The sequence below is a fragment of the Cibotium barometz genome, chromosome 59 (assembly GCF_041138505.1).
Source record: "Cibotium barometz isolate CiBa-2024 chromosome 59, ASM4113850v1, whole genome shotgun sequence".
NCBI classification, from domain to species: domain Eukaryota; kingdom Viridiplantae; phylum Streptophyta; class Polypodiopsida; order Cyatheales; family Cibotiaceae; genus Cibotium; species Cibotium barometz.
This window is the reverse complement of record NC_141104.1, coordinates 21,805,136-21,816,782: the sequence shown is the minus strand read 5'-3', so window position 1 is coordinate 21,816,782 and position 11,647 is coordinate 21,805,136.

Sequence of the window (11,647 nt, the reverse complement as noted above, 5' to 3'; positions counted from 1 at the left end):
AATGATGCATTTTTGACACCTCAGTGTGGGGATCTCCCCTCATGGAGGAGGTGCCTATTTCACATGTGTGGAGGAGTTTTAAACTCAAAAATAATGAGATATTTTCATCTCTCCTCTCTCCTGTTTCAACTAGATCCAAAAAGTAAGCTAAACCGACCTAAAGATGGTCAAAAATTGACCAAACTGATCTGGAAAATTCTAGAATCAGTTTGCTTGGTTAGAGGCTCACTTTTTCCTATAAACAGAAGCCTCCCCCTTTTGTAAAAGCTTAATGGTGTTTATGCACTGTTACTCTACTCCTACCCAAAGCCATTTACATTGAATTTTTTTGATAGTTCAATTGTTTTTTGGCTTAATCCTCTTCAAAGTAATTGGTGGCCACTTTTGCTTCAAACAAGAGTAGAACCCTCAATCGCTCAAGCCAAAGGAAAGCTTACAACTCCATGTAAGCTAAATTTTCTTACTTTTTAAATTTAAATCTATGGTTTTTCTTGATTTTCTTGTTTTATAGTGATTGAAGTAAATTCTAATGATATGCCTTGATGAAAAGGCCACCCCCTTCTCTTCTTTACAATTCAACCCTTCTTTATCCTAGAATGATTAACAAAAAGATAAATTAAACTTTTCTTATTGTTTACTCTCTTGGAAATTAAAAATTCTGTAGATTAGAGTCCTTTACATCTAATTGGGGTTAATTTTAAGTTGAAAATAGAATGATAAAAATGAGAAATGGTCAGCCATACAAACGAGGTTGTGGCAAAATTTTCTAGAATTTTTTGGAAAAGAAAGTTTATTTTTATGTTATTCCAAAAGAGTAATTCCCACCGTTTGTGCATTCTAAAAGAAATATTCTAATTTACTGCATGTACATATTCACCTATGAATATGCATGGATATCACTGATATTAATTATTAAAATTTATTTTATGCATAGAAAGATGCATAAAGGATTTATTTTTATTTCAAAAGTGTTATTCTCATTAAAATTGATTTTATGCATATAGAAAGGTGCATAAAGGATTTATTTTTATTTCAAAAGCGTTATTCTCATTAAAATTGATTATATGCATAGAAAGATGCATAAAGCATTTATTTTTATTTCAAAAGTGTTATTCTCATTAAAGTTGATTTTTATGCATAAATAGATGCATAAAAGGATTTTATAAAAGTATTATTCCCACTGAAGTTGATTTTTATACATAAATAGATGCGTAAAGAATCTTTATATCAAAATTAGAATTCTCTTAAATTCTATGTTTAAATTCTATGAATAGATGCAATGAGATGTGATGAGAATCAGATAGGTGTGAATGGATGGATGTGATGTGATGTGAATAGAGATGATGAGATGTGAGGTGAATAGATGTGGTGAGATGTGATGTGAATCAGATAGATGTGAATGAATGGATGGATGGATGTGATATAATGTGAATAGAGGTGATGAGATGTGAGGTGAATAGATGTGATATGAATCATATAGATGTGAATGAATGGATGGATGGATGTGATGTGAATAGAGGTGATGAGATGTGAGGTGAATAGATGTGATGAGATGTGATGTGAATCAGATAGATGTGAATGAATGGATGTATGGATGTGATGTGAATAGAGGTGATGAGATGTGAGGTGAATAGATGTGATATGAATTAGAATGAATGGATGGATGGATGTGATGTGAATAGAGGTGATGAGATGTGAGGTGAATAGATGTGATGAGATGTGATGTGAATCAGATAGATGTGAATGAATGGATGGATGTGAATGAATGGATGGATGTGATGTGAATAGAGGTGATGAGATGTGAGATGAATAGATAGATGTGAATGAATGGAGGTGAATAGATGTAATATGAATCAGATAGATGTAAATGAATGGATAGATGGAAGTGATGTGAATAGAGGTGATGATATGTGAGGTGAATAGATGTGATGAGATGTGATGTGGACCAAGGAAGCGGCCTATGAGTGAAGCGTTAGGTGACCTGTGAAGGATCCTAGAGGGTGTAGACCATATGGTGCTTGGGCTCTGGGTCGCCAAAGATACCCACACGTGCGTCGTGGAAGATATTGGAACAAGGAGTATGAGTTGTTTTCTGAATTCGGGCATGGATCTCGTTGATTGACCTTGCTGGTCCTCAACAGATGAGTCCATGGCTCTTTTATATGGATTCGTTGGTTGATCTTGCTGATCTTCAATGGAGATTCCATTTTGATATGTGAATATCTTGCCGAGTACTATGAGCTAGGAACCATCGAAAAGGCCCCTGAGTGGACAGGTGAGCGTTCTGGTTTGCCAATGATGCCATAGGATTTAACCAAAGATTTTGAGGATTATGATCAGTAACACTATGATTTCATTAAATGATTGTTTTAAAGATAGCTGAATCTGTGAAAAAGCCAATTTCATATTGGTGGGTGTGTAAGTGGTGTGACTAAGTTTTAAGTTTGCATGAATATCCACCCGCGGCTAGGGGACCTGGGAACTCTTTTCCCTGGTACCCGGGACAAAACCTAACCAAGTTCCTAATTGGATCCCATCACTACAGTGGTTGGGCAGTTGGCTAACCCACGAGACTGGATGGGGTTAGGCTGGACTGATGGATCCCTAAAATGAGACTCAATTCTGTTATGGCACGATAGTGTTGGAATTAGGGTTGCAGGAAAGCACACAAAGCTTGGAGAAGAAGAAGCGAATATTGCACACAGCACAAAAAGTATTAGATTGTGTCAATGTACAAAAGATAAGTTAGCCCTAGAAGAATGGGCGTATATACAAGCCGGGGGAAAAAACCTCCTAAAGAGGGAAAAAGTGCCCCAGCAGTCCTAAGTGTGTTCACACACATCACTGCCTATATATATGGCAACAAATCCCCCCTGGGAGTGATGGTGTGAACGAGAGCTGGCACTCATGTATAGGGGAGTGCCATGCCCGAAGTAGATCAATCCACAAAGGGGAGCAAGCCCAAAGCTTTGCGGAAAGCTTCGAACTTCTCACGAGGAAGCGCCTTTGTGAAAAGATCGGCGAGGTTGTCCTGTGTTGGCACATAGGCCAAGCTGATCTCTCCTGCTGAGAGTCTCTCCCTGACATAGTGATAATGCACCTCAATGTGCTTTGTGCGAGCATGAAAAACTGGGTTTCTCGCAACTACCAATGCGCTCTGACTGTCAGTGAAGATAGAGGTGGCAGACTCCTGTCCAACACCCAAGTCAGCCATAAGCCGTCTGAGCCACACACACTCAACCGTAGCTGTGAAAGCTGCCCTGTACTCAGCTTCACAACTAGAAGTGGCCACAGTAGGTTGCTTCTTGCTCAACCAAGATATGCATGAGCTACCGAGCATGAAACAAAAAGCACTTGTGGACACTCTTGTGTCATAGCAACCAGCCCAATCTGAGTCCGAAAAAGCATGTAAATCTGGCGGCAACAATCCCCCCTTGGGATAAAACAACCCAAGATGTATGGTGCCACTCAAGTAGTGAAAGATGCGTTTAACTGCCTTCCAATGCTGAGACCCTGGGCTATGCATAAACCTGCTCACCTGTGAGACTGCAAACTGAATGTCCGGCCTCGTAATGCATACATAAATGAGGCAACCAACAGCTGTCTGATAGAGTGTGACATCAAAGTGATCTCCAGCATCATGAAGACTTAACTTCAAACCTGTCTCCATTGGAGTAGCAATAGGCTTGCAGTCTTCAAGGCCAAATCTTTGCAACAATGTCTCAATATACTTTGTCTGACACAAAGCAATACCTCCATCACACTGCTTAAATTGTATCCCCAAATAATGATGCAAATGCCCCAAATCTGACATCTCAAAAGAGGCATTCAAATCAGCCTTAAAATCAGCAATATGACTTTCATTTGGTCCTGTGAGCAGCATGTCATCGACATAGAGAGCAATGATTAGATGTACACCATCCACACGTTTAACATACAAAGTGCTTTCTATTGGACTATTCTGAAACCCATGTACTTTCTGTTGGACTATTCTGAAACCCATGTGCAGTCAAATATGCATGTATCTTTTCATACCAAGCTCGTGGAGCTTGCTTTAAACCATATAAAGCCTTTTTCAACCTGCACACTTTGTTTTTCTGCCCTCTTTGAACAAAACCACGAGGCTGCGATACATATACCTCCTCATGCAAATCTCCATTCAAGAACGCAGTCTTTATGTCCAGCTGATGTACATTCCAACCATTATGAGCTGCCAATGCACAAATGCTACGAATGGTAGTCATACGACAAGTGGGAGCAAAGGTCTCATCAAAATCAATGCCCTTTTCTTGAGCATAACCCTTTGCAACAAGTCTAGCCTTATAGCGATCAACACTGCCATCTGGCTTTCGTTTCAACTTAAAAACCCACTTACATCCAATGGCCTTTTTACCAATGGGCAAATCACACAAAGACCATGTACCATTCTTGATTATAGCATCATATTCACTTTGCATTGCAGCCAACCAATTTTCTGAATTTTGTGCCTCATCAAATGAAAGAGGTTCTTCCTCTTCACACATAGACACAGCCAAAGCATAACAATCTGATGTATAAGAGGCATGCTGAAAACCTGAACGAGTACGACTAGTCATAGGTGCATCAATCTTACTATCACGCAAGGTTTGCACCAGCCATTTAGGCATACCTCTAGCCTGCTCATTTTCAGCTCTATCCTCATGAATTACATCCTGTAAATCTGCATCAGAAATAGGCTGATCTATGATGTCGTTTGAAATCTGCATAGGCTGAATATTTGCCTCATTAGGACTTACATTTGAATTCCCACCTGTAAAGAGAGGTAACAATGTATCAAATACATCGCGTGAGCTCACACCTGTCTCTTTGGTACATGATAACAAAGGCTACACAGCATCTTCCACAAAAACAATTACTGGCAGTATATACGAGTATATACTGAGGGTATAACTGTAGCTCCTTACTGGCAGTATATACGAGTAAATCCAAGATCTTGAAATTATAAGCAAAAATGCTATCCAAATGATGAATTCAAATGTGGTTGATATGATTTTAAAATTTTGGTTGAGAACTGATGAGTTGATTTGGATTCTGATTGAAAAATGATGATTCTTGAATCTTGGTTGAAAAGCGATAAGCTAAGCAAAACCACAATGAGGATGAATGAGATGAGTCTTGTGATGATATTCATAACTGGAATGATGATAATGACTTCAGCAAATCACTATGAGATTAGTGGATTGTGCTGGACAAATTGCTACTGTTAACACTTGACCCAGTGGATCAAGTTAAGGGATGACAAATTAAAAATCTGTATAATTGAAATTCCCATGAAGGACTCTTCAGATGAAAATTTCGGTCTAATGGACCATTATTGTGATAAGGAATTGAATGATATGATCTGAGTGAATTGTTATCTGATGCGGTGAGTTCTATATAAGGGATCTTTACCCCGGATTCTGTTGGGTTCACCACCAAACTATAAGGAACCCCAGAATTAGTTGGATCTTAAGGGCTTGTCCTCTAATTTTGCGAGATGAGGACATCTCGCGTTTTTTAAGTGGGGTAGGATGTAAGATTCCTCCCTCCATCTTTTGAGGTGTGCAGATGTAAGAACCTCCCCTTTTGATCTTATAATTATTCCCCTCTCTGAAATAAAAGAAAGATCCTGTTTTATCCTATTTTAGCCTCGAGAGAGAAAATGTCTAGAGAGAGGTAATTCAAAATTGAGATATTTTTGGCTATAAAAATCCTCCTAGTGTCTAAAATGGTTTCCCCTGAAACAAAAATTCAAAAAGAACTTTCCAATGTGCAATTGGAATTAATTGAAAATAGGTAAAAAGGACCTTAGCCTAAGGGTCCATATTTTCAGAAATTTTTAGATTATCGTCTAATTACGGTTCCTATGGACCAATAAGATTAATCCAAATGTAGGGAGGAGATAAATTGAAGAATAAAAGAAAACCCCCCAAAAATGAGTAAATGCTCACATAAGATGAAGAGTTGACTGAGTACAAGGTTTATTAGTTAAAAATTAAGAGATATTTAGAGAAAATGATGCATTTTTTACACCTCAGTGTGGGGATCTCCCCTCATGAAGGAGGCACCTATTTCACATGTGTGGAGGAGTTTTAAACTCAAAAATAATGAGATATTTTCATCTCTCCTCTCTCCTGTTTCAACTAGATCCAAAAAAGTAAGCTAAACTGACCTAAAAATGGTCAAGTATTGACCAAACTGATCTGGAAAATTCTAGAATCAGTTTGCTTGGTTAGAGGCTCACTTTTTCCTATAAATAGAAGCCTCCCCCTTTTGTAAAAGCTTAATGATGTTTATGCACTGTTACTCTACTCCTACCCAGAGTCATTTACATTGAATTTTCTTGATAATTCAATTGTTTTTTGGCTTAATCCTCTCCAAAGTAATTGGTGGCCACTTTTGCTTCAAACAAGAGTAGAACCCTCAATCCCTCAAGCCAAAGGAAAGCTTACAACTCCATGTAAGCTAAATTTTCTTACTTTTTAAATTTAAATCTATGGTTTTTCTTGATTTTCTTGTTTTATAGAGATTGACGTAAATTCTAATGCTATGCCTTGATGAAAAGGCCACCCCCTTCTCTTCTTTACAATTCAGCCCTTCTTTATCCTCCTAGAATGATTAACAAAAAGATAAATTAAACTTTTCTTATTGTTTACTCTCTTGGAAATTAAAAATTGTGTAGATTAGAGTCCTTTACATCTAATTGGGGTTAATCTTAAGTTGAAAATAGAATGATAAAATTGAGAAATGGTCAGCCATACAAAGGAAGATGTGGCAAAATTTTCTAGAATTTTTTGGAAAAGAAAGTTTATTTTTATGTTATTCCAAAAGAGTAATTCCCACCGTTTGTGCATTCTAAAAGAAATATTCTTATTTACTCCATGTACATATTCACCTATGAATATGCATGGATATCACTGATATTAATTATTAAAATTTATTTTATGCATAGAAAGATGCATAAAGTATTTATTTTTATTTCAAAAGTGTTATTCTCATTAAAAATTGATTTTATGCATAGAAAGATGCATAAAGGATTTATTTTTATTTCAAAAGTTTTATTCTCATTAAAATTGATTTTTTGCATAGATTTATGCATAAAGCATTTATTTTTATTTCAAAAGTGTTATTCTCATTAAAATTGATTATATGCATAGAAAGATGCATAAAGGATTTATTTTTATTTCAAAAAAGTTATTCTCATTAAAGTTGATTTTTATACATAAATAGATGCATAAAAGGATTTTTATAAATGTATTATTCCCACTGAAGTTGATTTTTATGCATAAATAGATGCGTAAAGAATCTTTATATCAAAATTAGAATTCTCTTAAATTCTATGTTTAAATTCTATGAATAGATGCAATGAGATGTGATGAGAATCAGATAGGTGTGGATGGATGGATGGATGTGATATGAATAGAGATGATGAGATGTGAGGTGAATAGATGTGATGTGATGTGAATAGAGGTGAATAGATGTGATATGAATCAGATAGATGTGAATGAATGGATGGATGGATGTGATGTGAATAGAGGTTGATGAGATGTGAGGTGAATAGATGTGATGAGATGTCATGTGAATGAATGGATGGATGGATGTGATGTGAATAGAGGTGATGAGATGTGAGGTGAATAAATGTGATATGAATCAGATAGATGTGAATGAATGGATAGATGGATGTGATGTGAATAGAGGTGATGAGATGTGAGGTGAATAAATGTGATGAGATGTGATGTGAATCAGATAGATGTGAATGAATGGATGGATGGATGTGATGTGAATAGAGGTGATGACATGTGATGTGAATCAAGTAGATGTGAACGTATGGATCTATGGAAGTGATGTGAATAGAGGTGTGATGAGATGTGACGTGAATAAATGTGATGTGAATCAAATGGATGTGAATGAATGGATGGATGGATGTGATGTGAATAGAGGTGATGAGATGTGAATGTGAATAGAGAGGTGATGAGATGTGAGGTGAATAGATGTGATGAGATGTGATGTGAATCAAATGGATGTGAATGAATGGATGGATGGATATGATGTGAATAGAGGTAATGAGATGTGAGGTGAATAGATGTGATTTGAATCAGATGGGATGTGAATGGATGGATGGATGGATGGATGTGATGTGAATAGAGGTGATGAGATGTGAACTGAATAGATGTGATGTGAATCAGATAGATGTGAATGAATGGATGTGATGTGAATAGAGGTGATGAGATGTGAGGTGAATAGATGTGATTTGAATCAGATGGATGTGAATGAATGGATGGATGGATGGATGTGATGTGAATAGAGGTGATGAGATGTGAAGTGAATAGATGTGATGTGAATCAGATAGATGTGAATGAATGGATGATATGTGATGTCATGTGAATCACGATGTAAATGAATGATATGGGATGTTAGTGGATGTATGTAAAAGAATGGATGTGAATGTATATATGAAGAATGGATGTGAATGAGTATGTGAAAGAATGGATGTGAATGTATGTGATGAGAATGGATGTGAATGAGTATGTGAAAGAATGGATGTGAATGTATGTGAAAGAATGGATATAGATGTGTATGTGAAAGAATGTGATGTGATGTAAAGAGATGTGATGTGACATGAATATATATGGATGTGAAGTGATAGATATGAATGTATGGATAGATGTAAGAAGTCGTACATGTGAACGATTGGATGGATGTGGATGAATGAGATGAGTTGTGTATGAATGAGATATGATGTGAATAGAAGTGATGTGATATAATGCGGATAGAATGTATGCGATGGGATGGTTATTTATGAGAATGTATGTGCTGGATATGAACGAATGAATGTGCTGGATATGAACGAATGAATGTGAATGATATGAACAAATGAATGTATGTGGATATGAACGAATGGTTATGAGAATGTATGTGGTGGATATGAATGAATGAATGTGATGGATATGAATGATTGTGATGTGATGTAAATGGAGATAGATGTGATGTGTGATGTGAACAATTATGATGTGATAAGATGTGGATATGGGTAGATGCGAGTGGATGAGATCTTATGAGAATAAATTAAGGAAAGATGTGATGAGATGAAAAGGATGTGATTGGATGAGAATAGGAATACATATAAAATGGATGTGGAATTAAATAATGTGGATTGATGTGGACCAATGTGGAAAGACGAGAGTTCGTTATAGAAACTGTATTTATGACCTATTTTTAAATGACTGTTTTATGTCAAGAATGCTAGGAAAGCATCTTGACCGTCTTGTGAAGTCGTGAAGGCCTAACTGATAAAGTTGCAACAGCTGACGAAGAGTCAACAGAGGACGTCTCGCGTAGCAAAGTCGGCCGAGGTCTTGACGAGCCTCGGTTCGATTTAAATGGTGAGCTTCCGGCATGGTGGATGAGGGACCAAGGAAGCGGCCTCTGAGTGAAGCGGTAGGTGACCTACAAAGGATCCTAGAGGGTACTGACCATATGGTTCGCGGGCTTTGGGTCACCGAAGATAGCCACACGTGCGTCGTGGAAGATATTGAAACAAGGAGTATGAGTTGTTTTCTGAATTCGGGCATGGATCGCATTGATTGACCTTGATGGTCCTCAACGGATGAGTCCATGGCTCTTTTATATGAATTCGTTGGTTGATCTTTTTGATCTTCAACAAAGATTCCATTTTGATATGTGAATATATCGCCGAGTACTATGAGCTAGGAACCATCGAAAAAGCCCCTGAGTGGACAAGTGGTAAGCGTTCTGGTTGCCAATGATGCCATAAGTACACCGATGAAGGAATGATTGAAAATTAGGATTCAACTGAAGATTTTGAGGATTATGATCAGTAACACTATGATTTCATTAAATGATTGTTTTAAAGACAGCTGAATCTGTGAAAAAGCCAATTTCATATTGGGTGTGTAAGTGGTGTGACTAAGTTTTAAGTTTGCATGAATATCCGGCCTAGGGGGCCTAGGAACTCTTTTCCCTAATACTCGAGACAAAACCTAACCAAATTCCTAATTGGATCCCATCACTACAGTGGTTGGGCGGTTGGCTAACCCACGGGACTGGATGGGGTTAGCTGATGGATCCCTAAAATGAGACTCAATTCTGTTATGGTATGATAGATGAAGTAAATCCCAGATAAAAATTAATCTATGGAAAAGAATCAACGGCTGTGCCTCTCAATGAGGAAAAAAGCGTTGGTCACTATGATCCAAGTGCAATCTTTTCCTTGATCTGACTATGGGACTTACGGGTTTGGTCAGATCAGTTCAGTTAGTTAAGGCTTTTGACTACATTAGAGTAAAAATATCTTGGAGGAATCGCTCGTGCTTTGGGCGAAGGAAGTTTTTTCGGTTTCAGGTTTGGAAGAACCGAGGGATTAGTCTCTTGTCAAGATATCCGTGGGGTGGGCGAGGCCCCGAGTGAGGGACCCTGTCCCACGTAAGAAGTGCTACTTCTACTGCTAGTACCCCTGAATTCGTTGCGTGGAGGGAACATGGATCTTTTAGCTGGTATCAGAGCAAGTGGATCAACTGAGAAGCTAAAAATGTCAAAAATTTATGAAGTGACAGTAAAAAGTTGGAAATGTGTGATGAAATTCATACAAATTGATATTCAAACTAAAATTCATAAATTAGTAATTGGGTCTTCAGATGGAAGTACCGCAATTGCATGGAATCCCTGACTTGCTTGAGGCCTAGACATGATGGTATTTACCTTATAGTTCCAAGGACCGTGACTACCCGTATATACCGAGGGTATACTGCAGCTCTTTACTGGCAGTATATACGAGTAAATCTAAGATCTCGAAATTATAAGCAAAAATGCTATCTAGATGATGAATTCGAATGTGGTTGATATGATTTTAAAATTCTGGTTGAGAACTGATGAGTTAATTTGGATTCTGATTGAAAAATGATGATTCTTGAATTTTGGTTGAAAAGCGATAAGCTGAGCAAAACCACAATGAGGATAAATGGGATGAGTCCTATAATGATATTCGTAAACTGGAATGATGATAATGACTTCAGCAAATCACTATAAGATTAGTGGATTATGCTGACAAATTGCTTACTGTTAACACTTGACCCAGTGGATCAAGTTAAGGGATGACAAATTAAAAATCTATATAATTGAAATTCCCATGAAGGACTATTCAGATGAAAATTTTGGTCTAATGGACCATTATTGTGATAAGGAATTGAATGATATGATCTAAGTGAATTGTTATCTGATGATGAGTTCTATATAAGGGATCTTTTCCCAGGATTCTATTGGGTTCACCAGACTATAAGGAACCCCAGAATCAGTTGGATCTTAAGGGAAAGAGTTGTCCTCTAATTTTGTGAGATGAGGACATCTCGCGTTTTTTAAGTGGGGTAGGATGTAAGATTCCTCCCTCCAGCTTTTGAGATGTGCAGGTGTAAGAGCCTCCCCTTCTGATCTTATAATTATTCCCCTCTCTGAAATAAAAGAAAGATCCTGTTTTACCCTATTTTGGCCTCGAGAAAGAAAATGTCTAGAGGGAGGTAATTCAAAATTGAGATATTTTTGGATATAAAAATCCTCCTAGTGTCTAAAATGGTTTCCCCTGAAACAGAAATTCAAAAAGAACTTTCCAATGTGC